The 13080-nt window shown below is 44.4% G+C and overlaps 1 protein-coding gene across 1 annotated transcript in view; it reads left to right on the top strand.

The window, feature by feature from the left end:
• Positions 1-2501: 2501 nt before the first annotated feature.
• Positions 2502-13080, top strand: part of NR3C1 (nuclear receptor subfamily 3 group C member 1) — a 775966-nt gene continuing 765387 nt past the window's right edge. Inside the window, exon 1 of the mRNA XM_086931650.1 lies at positions 2502-2832. The gene's annotated coding sequence lies outside the window, so the exon portion shown is untranslated. The remainder of the gene's footprint in view (positions 2833-13080) is intronic.

The raw sequence follows: 13080 nt of genomic DNA, 5'->3' as shown, positions 1-13080 counted from the left end.
GAGAAGCTCTTGCTCCCATGTCTGGCTTTTTTTGCACGGGACCACTAAAAGAAGATTGTTGCTGGACCTGAGCGATCGAGTTGGGATATAGGGAACAAATTTGTTTTCAAGGTAGGTGGGCCCTTGTCCATTTAGACATTTATGAATCAGACAACATATTTTAAATTTAGTTCTCTGCCGGATTAAGAGCCAATGCAGTTGCTCAAGGAGGGGCTTAGATGCAGTTCTCGGGGGGGACATTGAGGACAAGGCGAGCTGCCGTGTTCTGAATGACCTGAAGCTTGGCCAACACGCCTTCGTTGGCAGAAAGCAACAGGCCATTACAATAGTCAATCCGACTTAAAACCAATGCCCGAACAAGAGTTTTCCTAAAGGAGTCTGGTAGTAGAGGGAAAACTTTACGTAACAGGCTAATGGTATGGAAGCATATTCCTGAAATATAGTTAATATGTTGTTTAAGTGACAAATCTTGATCCAATCGGATCCCTAGATTCTTCACGACCTGTTTGGGTTCAGGAACTGCTCCCAGGTCGTGCGGCCACCAATCTGGGGTCCATAGCATTTTAGCTTCTCCAAACAGCATTACCTCAGTTTTACTGACGTTGCACTGAAGGTAATTGGAAGACATCCAATTTGCCACTGCCTTCATGCCTGATGAGAAAGAGCTTCTTACATCAGCTGAGAGAGTCTTAAAGGGGAAGAGGAGCTGCGTATGATACTGGGATGAAACCATACCTGCGCATCACTCTCGCCAGGGGTGCCACATAGATGTTGAAAAGGGTTGGGCTTAAACAGGAGCCCTGTGGCACCCCTTTTGAGATCTCTACTTCCGCTGAACGATACGCATCCATGGTGACTCTCTGGGTGCGATCGGATAAGAAGCTCTTCAACCAGTCAAGGGCTTTGTTCTTGATGCCAGCGTTCGACAACCGATCGGTCAAGATGGTGTGTGACACGGTGTCGAACGCTGCCGACAGACAATGGTAAGCAATCGGCAGCCTGTAAGCCCTTGTCAGTTCTTGGAAAGCTAACAATAGGTATTTTGCTGCCAGGTTCAAAGAGGCTCGACCTAAACGTGGAATGGATGAGGTCCTGGGTCAAGGGTACAGAAAACATGACTGCTGTGTTGACCTAGCGTTGTCCAAACCTACACCTCACACAGTAAACTCTACCCAACGCATTAGGGACTTCTATAAACCTATACCATTTCGCTGAGCTGCCAAAAGTGGAAGAGTTTATACACCGCCTGCTTAAACAGGAACCGGAGAACTGAGCTATATAAAACAAACAGGACTTTGCTGGCTTGTTTGTAAATCCTCACTGTGGGAAATCGCATTGCAGCTTGGTACAGTCAGTGGTTGAAGTGGGTGGGATCTGAGTTGCACGACGTGCCCATACTTTTTCAAGAGAAACAGTTCCCCCACTTTTTATGAAAGACAACTGTCCTGGGACAGTTAATTCCGACGGTTGAAATGCTTCAACTGATGTGTAAGGCATGGAGTATGCTCATCTGTGAAACCGATGGAGGGGCAGGGAGCTAAACAAGCCTTCTTGCTAGGGTGCGGGCTGCCTGAAAGAAATGAAAATGTGTGCAACAGGTTAATCTGTAATTGGGAAGGGTGGTTGGACGCAGTCATTGGGTTTAATTGATGGAATCACTTGAAGCTACCCTCATAGCACAGTTTTATTTTGTTTTAGTGTTAAAGGGTGTTAAAGCTGAGCTGTAAAGTGTGGACTTTTAAAGGACAGATATAAAAACTGCACTTTGTACAGTATGGGCATTAAAAAAATTATATTATAAAAAGCCGTTTTTATCTTAAACATTTTTGTGCAATTTCTAGCAGCCTGTCTTCTTCTACTGCGTGTAATGCAAGTTTAAAATATTGACTTACATATTCAGTGTTTTCTGTCACAGCACTAAACGTACACAAGTCAAAATTCTAAACTGCACGAACCAGGTTTCATTTCTGTGGCACTCAGACACAGACCTCTGTAGTGGATTCACGAATAGAATGTATTACAATAGTGCATTTCCCCCTGATTAACTTAACTTGTATTTATTTTTAATTTAGGCTGTGTGTTATTTTATATGTAGTTACCTGATGAATGACCGATAAAAGTTACACAATATATTTTTTTAACCACGTCTTTGTCTTCGCCCACTTACTATGTCCCCATTTGTGCGCAGCATCACAGTTCCCAATGTTATTTTGTTAATGCACTTCGACCGCTGGGTACGGTAATATTAACAACTCGGTGTGTGTGAAAATTAAATAAAACACAAATCAAACAAGATGTTGGGAATGCTTAAATGGCAAAAAACGTGTGGACATTTAAAGTGCTGTCTTTTATTTTTGCTGGAAGGAAGGACTGGGGTGGGAGTACCAAAGACAGTGCTGACCGTAACCCTCGGGGATAATGTGAGTCAGAGCTGCAGCGCTTCATTTCCTTCCCTCTCTGCTGTTTACTGGAGTCTCTGTGACAGCAATTGCAGGCGTGGTTCAGCCCACACCTTCACCAAGATGGCGCAAGCAGGCTTCCGGCACTGTTCTGAGTCTCGGGCTGAAGCCGCCGCCCAGCCCCTTCAGCTTTCTGCATCAAGATGGCTGGCGACGAGAGACAGGCCGGAGGCTGAGTGGCGGAGTGTCTGCAGTAACTGCGAACGGCAGAAGCGTCCCAAGACCGAGTGAGGGGCTCCTCGGGCCCGACAGAGACCCAGGCCCCGTGTGGGTGGGTCCGGGAGAGGAAGCACGCCAACACCTTTCCAGTTTACTTCTCAGGCATTTTTGTAGCGACCAGTACACCCGCCTTATGAGCCACAGTTTACCTAAGGTGAGATGGGTTTGACAGCTGTCACCGGGGTCTGTCACTGGGGGCAGAAGCGTTCACCAGGAAGGCAAGTTGAACGCCATTCTCAACTTCTACTTTTTGAGGACAGGAGGCGGATAAGGGAGGGCTCTTTTAAATGTCACTCTCTCACCTCCTCCCACCCCCACCCACGCTTTGCTTACAAGAGCGCGTGCTGTCAGTGTTTTCCCCAAGCAGTTTCCCAAATGTCGATGCCTTTTCAAGAGCGAAACTAGCCGTTTCATTAAAGTTTTATTTCACTTACTCTTATTCTCTACTTTAGTTAGCTGTCCGTGCAACTTCATTTTTTTCCTTTATCGCTGTATTTTCTCTTTTATCCTCTTTCCGCTGCAATTCATTTTTTCTCACGTATAGCTTTTTCTTCTTTTTCGTTACATTCCTTTATTTTACTCTGTGTCTCCCTTTTTCATAGGTAATGTTTCCTATCCCACTGTTCCGTCGTTCCTTTTCTCTTTCTTTCGTGTGTCTTTCTTTGATTTAAACACAGTCCCCACTCATTAACTCATGTATATAATTTCAAGCGTGATGCATTTCTGGGGTTTGATTGTTAAAGCGGCAGCGCTAGAGTTATTTACCCCTATTGGAAGAAATGGCTTAAGTGCGCCCCAACATCATGGCACCACCGTGTTTCTTCTTTAAGCTGTAAAAAACACCTTCTTTTTGGCCAGTGAGTGGATGAAAATTTATGTAATTCTAGGGGATGTTGAGGCCTCCTATATCTTGGTGAGGGAGGGGTAACATTGGCATCCAAGGGTTGCTGCCCGCCCTCCATTCTGCTACACAGCTTTATGTACCTAACGCGGCAACGTCCCCTTTTTCAGCACTTTCCTTGCACATTGCCTTTTAAGCTCACCCTATACGTTAGCATGTTAGAGCGAGTCGCATATTGTAAATATTTTGACATAAAATGCCACTCATTGACATTTTTGGAAAGTTGCCATCCTCCTCCCTTGTTATCTGTCCTCTGCGAATTAAGTGTTTATAATTGCCTATTACCCACGTGACGTACGTATTTCTGCCGTATGCACACCTTTGTGTTGCGTAAGAGTTAAACATTTCTGTGTTCTCCTGTGTAAAACGTTGAAAGTTATTGAACTCCAGTAATTGTAAATAAGGGTTTTGCATTTTTTGTTCTGTTACCGCTTTAAACATTTTTTTTAGATACAAATCCATATAAGGTGGTGGGGTGGATGGATGTCTTAGATTTGTTTTACTGAGGCATGTTTACGTTATGTTGCCGAGTAGCCGTACTAGAAGAAACTGGTTGAAAATGGCAAAATGCCAATGTGGCGGGCTACTGTGGAAATAGGCCCGCTCCTTTCGCCATGATTCTGCCCGCACTCTGAAAAACAGAAACCATGTTTATGCCCTCTAGTGGAATGTCAAGCAATGTAATGCTTCTGTCTCCCAGATATGTGCATATACGAGCTTAACGTGCTTCTAAATGGCATCAAAGTAACTTTCGAAAGTTGACATTTTAACGTGACCCATTGTGAGAATGTATGTTTGCACGCAGTTACAAAACGTTAACCCTATTTCATAGAACTGTGCTCCAGAATCGAACTACTCTAAAATGTGACACTACCAGTTCTTGCATCGTGCTTAATATCGAAGACTCCACCGTATGTGAGCTGTCGAAGCATTGGCAGATACGGGCATGGCGGATGAGCTCTGTCATGCCTGCGTTTTAGCCTACAGCACCTTGTACCCTTTAACTTACAGTTCCGTTTTTAACAACGTAAACGTGAGATCAAAATCTGAGCATGCAAACCGCCGTTGGCTTAAATGTTAAAACCGGCTGACCGAGTAGCCTATAGCAGCAACGGAAAAAACGAAACCTAAAACGTCAATATAAGTTTATTTAATACTTTTGGAGCGCACTGCTAACTCTGGGCGAATCTTGGCTCTACGTCAAAAGTGCAGCCTAATCGCAGAACTCTAGAATTCGCAGGTAAAGTTGCCCTACACCTGCAGATCCATATATAAAAACCAGAACTTTGCCCGAGCAAAGTACAGTTGATTTTATGGCAAGATAGGGGGCTAGCTAGCTATTATGTTGCAATTGGTTATAGTTAGATACAATATAATATGAAATGTATATTTGTTCCACATTCCATGGGTTTATATTCTGTGCCATAGAATGTTACAGGTATGGGCATGTGGTAAACGGCAATTTTGACACCCCAAAATTTAACTAAGCTGTGAACGCCCACAGTTTTTGATTAATCGTTGACGGTGTGTGCTGATCGCGAAGTTACAATAAGGGAATACTTCTATTCATCAACATACGGGTATGAGCATCATTACACAGTGTTAAAACTCAATTTTATGAGGCAATTGTTCCCGAGGTAAGGTACTTCCAAAAATCAAAACTGTGAAAATATAGTCAATTAAGTTAAGGCCCCCTCAATAACTCAATTCTAGATCAGCAGAATAGTTAGTGTCATATTACAAAATTCAGAAATAAAGTGATACAGAGTCAACTTCGTAAAGGCTCTCAGTAAATAGAAATGCAAAATCAAAAATTAGTCTAAAGTACCAAATAGGCTGCAAAATCAGAAGAGCAATAGACAGCATTCCTAGTAGTACAGAACATTCTCTGGCTCACTCCCCAAATCATTGGTTTTTATACATTATTTTTACATATGAAATTAACAAGACTGCAGAATCACCAAGGTGTAAGCAAATGTATCATTTCATTAGCAAATCAGAACAGAGAAATATTTACCATCAAATTTCCGTAGCACCTAAACACTACCCCACTATATAAATATATTATTCTTCCCCTCTATGCTAAAGTCATCCGTAGACACTAGAATATACAGGATACATAAACATCAAGGTGTTCTATGAATGAGTGGGGCATAGTGGTCTAGCGGAAAGACCTTTAAGAATTAGTTATGATTTTGTGACTTAGCTGGGGAAAGTTCATTGGACAGTTTGGCCAATGGAAATAAACAAATAATATTTTGCTTGACTACATGCTGCAGAAACAACATGCATAGAGATGTGCAAGGAGAGGACAAGGGTGACATCCATTTAAGAACATCATAGCTATTAGGCCCAAATTGAGGCCTAGTTGACAAGAGTCAGGAAAATTCTCTATTGCACATCGTAGGAAAATATTTCAAAGACAGTAGTACTATATTAGTGTGTACATGTATGATCTAGTGTGAGAATAAATTCTGCACATTGTTTATGGGGTACAAAAATATGAGCACAAAAATCCTTAACAAAGGTAGATGCTTACTGTTGAAGACAACTCGTGTGGAGCACAGGGTACACAGGATCAGTGTACTGCAATAACCAAATAAAGAAGTCTTCATTTATGTTACGTTTCTGCAAAGTTATTGTTCAAGTACGCTTCAAGATTTGGCTGTGAGATTCGGAGTGACCTGGTGTTATGAACCTGCAGTGCGAAGCAAGCTCGAGTAATTATGGAAGAATATGGTGGCTCAATAAACTGCTCAAACATTAATCTCAATGATCTTTGGAAGTCAAGAGAACTACACTGTGTTGGTGAGTTAATTTAAGTTCTACTCACCAAATGGTGATTGTATTCCAAGTGTTGCATTGGTCTTGAGTGTGCGTTCAAATCTTTGGGAGAAGAGAGTGTGTAAATACGTAGTGAGACACAGAGGGTATTGTTTATACCACCAGTAGTCTTTTATTGGTTTATAACACAAAAATCAGTCAGTCAATCAGAAATGGCGTGCTTTTTGATCCCCTTTTCCTTCTTCACTCCAGAAGCAGGGCTTGCGTCGAGCTTCTCCTCGGCAAGATAGGGGAATGCACAAAAATAAAAAAATGTAATTAAAAAAAACTAGTTTTAGTAGGGCTTTCCTTCCTATTACTTTAACTCAGGGAAAAGGTGTCAGGGAGAATCACCCCAACTATCACCAGTGGGAACGAGCGCTTGGTGGCTTAGGCTTTAAAACAGCAAAGAATTAACACCCCGTCAGTTCCCCTCAAACGCCCCAGCTCTAGGCATGGGTTTTCTTGCTCCCGAGCCCGCTCTAGTAAACCATCCCTTCACACAAGCACGTATCTTGGGGAGCCACGCTCCTCCAGGAGCGTGGCTGGCTTGAACTCTGTACCTGAAGGGGTCCGGCTCCCAATCCTGGAGTCGTTGCTGGCCTCCTCTGGAATAGTGTGGTGTCTCTTCCCTCCTCGGTCTCTCAGGAATCGGAATCGTGGGGTTTTCCAGTCCGTTGGGTCCTCCGGTCAGGGGCTGGTGTGTCGGCGTGTCCTCGCTTCCGGGTTCCTCAGCGATGACGACACCCCTCCCGGCCTCGACACTGGTGTTGATCCGGCCCTCCTCCTTGCTTTCCTGATATTTCATTGGTACATGTGACGATGTCACATGGGTCCGGTTGCTTCTGCGGGAGGGAGCATAATTAAAGGGGATGAGAGGCTCTTCCTCCTGTGGTTCCCATGGTGATTGTAAATAAAGGACGGGGGAAACATAAGGGGAAAATAGTCAGTGGACTCCTCCTCCTGGTCTTGGGCACTAATTTTGTGACACCGTGCTTTACGTAAATGAACAGCTGTTGGAGCGTGACAGCACTTATCAGGACTGTCGCTGTGCACGAAGGAAAGTGCATATGGCACATTATGAGGTCATCAAAGTGACCTTGTGTGTCGGCCATCTTGCCACTAGTAGTATGTCTACAAGGAAGCTGAAGATTACAGAAAAAAATTTGCAGAATCTAAAAGATGTCTGGCTGAGTGAAAGTGTTGCATCATCGGCAAGGGCATGTATATTGTGCAAATACAATTAGGGATTATAAGGCGAGACTCTGAGGATATTAGGAGTGTGGATATGTTCATCATTAATGACTGAGAAATATGAAGCATATGAACTTTTTGGTTACCAGCGGTGGATTGTATAACTTCCGTTTCCAAAAGAATTTCTTTAATTGTACCATGTAGTGTGTGGTCACGTGTGGGCTGTGAAGTAGTCGAGCTGCACTGTTGAAGAGGACACAGAACTAGTCCACACGCAACACAGTGTTTGATCAGAATATAAATCCACTTAAAGGGTTTTCCATTAACTTAAGTTCTAGAGATTTAACCAATATTTTTTAAATCGCTTTACAGCAATTGATGAGGAGAACAAGTTTCCTTATTGGATGAAAAAATATCTTCTTCTACATGTGTCTCTCCCAGAGGGTTTAAAATTCTATAATCAGGCAGCAAAGGAAGGAGGTGCAGGGGCCGTGAATGTATTTGAATGTGTGTTGAAAGCTTTAGATGCTTATTTTGCACTAAAATTATACATTGGCCTATCCAGGTGAAAGTTCTTCAAAAGAAAACTGAAAGATCCCACAAATTATGGTGACAATGTTCATTCATTGAACAAATTGGCAATTAAATGTAGATTTGAAGCATTGCAGGAGGAATTGATCAGGGATAAGGTAGTGCATGCGAGTTATCTTAGCATACAAAAAAGATTTTGAGTGAATCGAGATTCAGAGTTAAAAGACACCCTAGGAATTGTATATAAAGCAGAGTTGTGCAGTAAATGTACCAAAGTTGTTAAGTTTGGAATTTGGAGTGTAGAGTGTGAAATGACTGGAAAGGTCAACGAGAGTGGTGATGAAAGAGGGAAGAGAAATAGAAATTATAGATTTTCAGTTGATGGGTTGCTGGTGTGTTACCAATGTGATAGTTGTAATCACTTTGAAAAACAAGTCCTGCATTGAAACAATGTTGTAGTTGCTTGGCATTTTGCAAACTTTTGTAAAAAGAAAAGTTTTAAGATGCTGTGTATGAAAATGATGAGTTTTCATCAGAAGTAGAACATCAATGTATAAAAGAGAGTAATATTTTCAATATTATGAAAAACATGATACTTAACATTTATGATGAGAAGCTGCGATAAAGCAAACCTACAGGTATTTTGTCTATTTGTGATATAACGATTGGTGTACAGGATTGCCATACACAATTGTGGAAGAGTGTGTTTGGAAAGAGAAATTTGTAAGCAAATTGAGAGAAAAGTCAAATGAATCAGATATCAACTGGAAGGGTATACCGAAGAGGCTATAGAAATGATGGGCTACTGTTATTGATTTTTCAATATAAAGGAAGGAAAACTGTGAGGCTAAAAAGGGACTATATCTTTTGAGTTGATTCGACCAAGGGAATTTGCATACTATTTTAGACCCGAACACGTTTTATTAATGGATCATGGAAAAAAAGCAGTAAAGAAAATTTCAACCACGAAATAGGAACACTGAAGATATTTAACTAAAAATAATTTCGAAAACAATGATGCTCAAACAAAGATGCACAACGTTATTAACATTCCTATCTTATTGAGAGAAGAAGCGATATAAGAGTTGGAAAAACCTGTTCAAGCTGATATATTATAGCCTATTGAAGTGTCTAATTGGATTGCCCCTGTGTTGGTAGCAGAACGTGCAAATGGGAATAATTGTTTGTGCATAAATCTTAGGCATTTAATTAACAATATAATTGTTCATCAGTTTCCATGGTCATGATTAAGGGCTGCAGTATTTTTCTACTGTTGACTAATCTTCAGGGTACTACCTATTCCCACTTTGTGTAGAATACAGCCAACTTACTGGGTTATTACTCCTGATGGTTTCTTCCAGTTTAAATGTATGCCTTTTAGCCTATCATTCACGTTGGCGGTTCTCTAAAGACTTATGTTTAAATTGTTTGGATAGTTCTTAGGTACCAGTTTCTTCCACAATGATATTTTGTCAAGAGGAAAGTATAAGGCAGAACAAAATGAGCATCAGGAGAAAGTATTGTAAGTGTTGGAAGGTAATGGATTGACTGGAATTTGCCAAGTGTAAGTTTGACGTTCGTTCGGAGCGTAATATATCTAGAGCATGTGTCATTGCTTTTTCATCATGTTCACATGCACCTATAAAGAAAAAAACTCAGTCTTCAAGCGTGAGGCTGAGGCGTGGACCACAATCTCTCGTGCCTGGACCATTTTAGAACGTGTATGGGGAAGTCCAGCAGAAATTCAGTGCGATAACAAACCTCTTACCTCATTATTTATCTTTGTGAGTTTAGGGAGGAGTTCTTATGCAGTATTGGCTAGAATGTTAATGCGTTGACAGGATTATATGTACAAGATTGTATATGTACCTGGGAAGAAAAATGTGGTGGTGAATTTTTTAAATCTAGGACGCCAGTTCAGATAGTATAGTGCGAGAATGGAGAATGGGAAGAGTATCAAATTGCTGTGGAAAATTAGAAGGGTAATCGTACCATCAAAGAAAAAATGTGTATTATTGAGTATGAACAAGATGAAACGCTATTCAAAGTATTGGACCATATCAAACCAGGCTGGCCTAAAAAGGTCAAGTTGGATGGACAAGTTAAAGAAATTTGGGAAGTGAATAATGAGCATACAATTGAATGAAAATATATTGGACGTTATGGAAGGATAATTCCACCCAGTGAACTGAGAATGAATATTATGAGACCTATTTTAGGGGTAATGTAGGCATTGTTAAGACCAAGCAACAGGTTAGTATTGGTGGCCTGGTATGGATGTGGTTATTGAACGATTGGTAAGAGAGTGTGTGAAATGTCAGGGATTGAATAAGTCTGTAAGAACGTTGGGGCCATCCATATGTGAAATAAATTGTCATAATTTGCTACGGGAATGCATCGCAATGGACATTATAGAAACAGTTGAACTGAGTCACCAGCATATTTTGGTGGAGAGGTATCTATTTTGTAGGAGGCCAGAGGTAAAATTCGTTGGTAAAGCTGACATTGTTTCTTTTTTTGGAGTTTTTGAAAGGAATATTGTTGTGCAAAGTGATACCAGTTAGTTTGTTAACTGATAATGGTGTTCAGTTTACTTCAGTAAAGACCAAAGGCATTCTTGGCCAAAAATGGAATTATATAGGGGACTACTTCACCATACAGTGCCTGTGCCAATGATCTAGTAGAGCAGAGCTTTCCAAACTGTGTGTCCCGACACAGTACTGTGTCGCCTGCAAGTGGTGGGTGTGTTGCGGGCACTTAGCACATAACTGCTCCTAATTAAGAGGCATTTCTAGACACTCTGTTCTATGGGGGCCGGGCGATTTAACAAAGCCTCATTAACAAGTAAATGGTCTTTTAAAGACCTGTGAAGTGCTCGGTTGCCGCTATCTGTGTGTGCCCAGGAAGCTGGGGTGAGATGACAGAGGGAGGGAGACAGAGGGAGGGAGACAGAGGGAGACAGACTGAGAGGGAGGCAGAGGACGACAGACAGAGGGAGACAGACAGAGGGAGGAGGGCGATAGAGGGAGGGAGACAGACCGAGGGAGGGAGAAATGGGGAGACAGAGGGAGGGAGACCGAGAGAGAGGGAAACCGTTGGAGACAGAGAGAGAGAGGGAGACAGAGGGAGGGAGTCTGGGTTAGACAGAGAGAGAGGGAGACCGAGAGAGAGGGAGACCGAGAGAGAGGGAGACCGAGAGAGAGGGAGACCGAGAGAGAGGGAGACCGAGAGAGAGGGAGACCGAGAGAGAGGGAGACCGAGAGAGAGGGAGACCGAGAGAGAGGGAGACCGAGAGAGAGGGAGACCGAGAGAGAGGGAGACCGAGAGAGAGGGAGACCGAGAGAGAGGGAGACCGAGAGAGAGGGAGACCGAGAGACAGGGAGACCGAGAGACAGGGAGACCGAGAGACAGGGAGACAGGGAGACCGAGAGACCGAGAGACAGGGAGACAGGGAGACCGAGAGACAGGGAGACAGGGAGACCGAGAGACAGGGAGACAGAGAGAGAGGGAGACAGAGAGAGAGGGAGACAGAGAGAGAGGGAGACAGAGAGAGAGGGAGACAGAGAGAGAGGGAGACAGAGAGAGAGGGAGACAGAGAGAGAGGGAGACAGAGAGAGAGGGAGACAGAGAGAGAGGGAGACAGAGAGAGAGGGCGACAGAGAGAGAGGGAGAGGGAGACAGAGAGAGAGGGAGACAGAGAGAGAGGGAGACAGAGAGAGAGGGAGACAGAGAGGGAGAGCGAGAGATAGAGGGCGGGAGACAGACAGGGAGGGAGACGGAGACAGAGACAGACCGAGACCGAGACAGACCGAGATAGAGACAGAGACAGACAGTAACAGATGGAGGAAAAGACAGGGACAGGGTCAGACAGATAGAGGCAGAGACAGACAGAGAAAGAGAGACAGAGAGGTACCTCGCCTCCTACTTCCACAACAAGATCGCGGACATACACAACAGCTTCAACACCCAACCGACGAACTCCACATCCAACTCGACCAAACCACCGCCCCCCACCACACCCTCCACGCCTGGACTCCGATCTGCACCGAAGAAACCGTCCGCATGATGAACTCCATCCACTCTGGATCTCCGACCGACCCCTGCCCTCACCACGTCTTCAACAAGGCCGACGCCGTCATCGCACCCCACCTGCGGGACATCATCAACACCTCCTTCACCACCGCCACCTTCCCTGAGAGCTGGAAGCATGCCGAACTCAGCGCTCTACTCAAGAAACCAACAGCGGACCCCACCGAACTCAAGAATTACCGCCCCATCTCGCTGCTCCCGTTCCCAGCCAAAGTCATCGAGAAGACCGTCAACAAGCAGCTGGCCGCCTTCCTCGAGACGAACGGATCCCTCGACCCCTCAGTCTGGCTTCCGAGCCAACCACAGCACCGAGACCGCCCTCATCGCTGCCACCGATGAAATCCGAACCCTGATGGACAACGGAGAAACAGCGGCCCTCATCCTACTAGACCTCTCCGCGGCCTTCGACACCGTCTGCCACCGCACCCTAGTGCAGCGCCTCAGCAACGTCGGAATCCAGGAGAAGGCGCTGGAATGGATCATCTCCTTCCTCGACGGAAGAACACAGAGAGTCCGTCTACCACCGTACAAGTCAGAGGCCACCGAAGTCATCTGCGGCGTCCCTCAAGGATCCTCGCTGAGCCCAACCCTCTTCAACGTCTACATGAGCCCCCTCGCGGCCATCGCACGCCAACACAACCTCAACATCATCTCCTACGCCAACGATACCCAGCTGATCCTCTCCCTGACCAACAACCCCGCCGCCGCCAGAGCCAACCTTCACGAAGGAATGAAAGAGGTAGCCGAGTGGATGTCGACCAGCCGCCTGAAGCTGAACTCGGACAAGACGGAAGTCCTCATCCTGGGATCCTCGCCCTCCGCCTGGGACGACTCCTGGTGGCCCCCCGCCCTGGGCACCGCACC

Source organism: Lissotriton vulgaris, chromosome 7 (assembly GCF_964263255.1).
Source record: "Lissotriton vulgaris chromosome 7, aLisVul1.2, whole genome shotgun sequence".
Lineage (NCBI taxonomy): Eukaryota > Metazoa > Chordata > Amphibia > Caudata > Salamandridae > Lissotriton > Lissotriton vulgaris.
This window is presented reverse-complemented; position numbering and strand designations above follow the sequence as displayed.